The sequence below is a fragment of the Phyllostomus hastatus genome, unplaced genomic scaffold (assembly GCF_019186645.2).
Source record: "Phyllostomus hastatus isolate PE091 unplaced genomic scaffold, TTU_PhHast_1.1 phas_contig_17, whole genome shotgun sequence".
Lineage (NCBI taxonomy): Eukaryota > Metazoa > Chordata > Mammalia > Chiroptera > Phyllostomidae > Phyllostomus > Phyllostomus hastatus.
The window spans coordinates 2,941,266-2,942,982 of record NW_025333664.1 but is presented as its reverse complement, the minus strand read 5'-3'; positions in this window follow the sequence as shown (position 1 = coordinate 2,942,982).

Sequence of the window (1,717 nt, the reverse complement as noted above, 5' to 3'; positions counted from 1 at the left end):
CAGTGCAAACAAGCTGGCGGGGCCCCAGCTCCCCTTGGGGAAGGAAGGAGGAGGCGGGGGATGATTCCGTGGAACAGAAGTGACACTTGAGTTGGGTTCCAAAGACCAAGTGGGAGCCCACCACATGGGAAGAGACAGGATCTGGGACGGGGAGAAAGAACGTTCTAGATGAAGGAGAGAGCATGCAGGGGAAAGTGCACTGAGTGCCCGCCTCCTTTCAGTGAGTGAGGCCAGGAAGTCCGAGGGGTCCCCCGGAGTCACGGAGCCCTGACGGAGCAGCCTTGCTAGAGCCAGTTTTAGGTCAAAGGGGGAGAAAAAAGAAACACGATACAATACACCCAGTGAGAGAGGTTTATCGGCCCGGACGCGAACAGAGGTGGAGACGGAGGCGGAGCATCACGGGGCGTCCCTCCCAGCAAGCACCTTCATGAGGAACCCCTTCTCTGGGTGCTCCCGATACTCACGACTCCCCATGCGGCACGTCATCCTGTCGCTGTGACTCTGTGTGAGACACGTGCCCTGCGCCGGCCCAGGTGTCCACGCGCCCCAACATCCCGTCTCTGACACAGCACGAGGGGACCCTGGTTGGGAGAGCATGGCGGACGTGGCCACTCTGTCCGGGTCTGTCTCCAAGTGTTAGCAGACGAGTGGGTCACCGTGGAGAAGGAGGTTGTCTAACCCACGTGCCACACTTGTACTTTAAGGAAAAGGACGTTTACTATGGAACTTACATAACTCATCGCTTTTTAGAGCTTCCCATTAGCCACTCTTCAGTGGGCAACGACCAAGTCTCTGTACGGCACAGGCGGCCACCACCAGGACCGCCGGCCGAATCCGGCCCTCCAACCTTGTTTTATACGGCCCGGCACCTTGTTCATACCCGGGGGCACGAGCCCTCGCCTGACAGCTAAGGAGCAGTTCCATTCACACAGTCCTAACATCACACTCGGCCCTTTGAGGGCAACCTCGAGGCTGATGTGGCCCCCGGTGACAATGGGTTTGACACCCTGCGGTGTGGTCCTAAATGGCTTGGGGACAACCGAGTACACCACCCGTGAACGTGTTATTTAAAGCGGTTCCATCGTCTTGCTGACGGGATCAGGACTAGGACTGCAGGTGTCGGCGCGGGGCTGTTCCCACAGACAGGCCGGGGCAGACGAGCGGAGCCGTCTCCGAGCCGGAGCGCACTCCAGCCTGCTCGCCGGCTCTGGCTGGGAAGCTGACCCCCGCCCAGTGCGGGTCCTCCTGGACTTCACTAAATTTCAGCATCCAGGTGCAGGGGCAAACTTTCTCCGCGTAAACGCCGTTCTCTAACGAGACCCAGGCTGATTTATTAGCTCTTGCATGAGCAGATCCAGCCAGCGCACAACGACCCCCACTGCAGACCTCCGAGGGCTGCCGGCGGTTACTGCTGGCACCGCACCACCGGCTGGCCGAAAACAACGATTCAATGCGCGAGCAGCCATCTCGTCTACCCCACGCATGTATGGAGACTCCTCTTTGACCTGTGGCTCTCATCGCGGCCTCCAAAACCTGTCCTTATTTGTGAGTCTGACTTTTACCTGGACGGCCAAGGGGAAACCTTTCCTCGGGGTACCCGACAGGACGAGCAGCATTGCAGTCCAGGCGATCGCGAGCCCCACACCCACGTCGTCACGGGGCTGCGGAAGGCCCGGAGGAGACGGGGCGCTGGACTGCACACTCTGCTAATGAACAG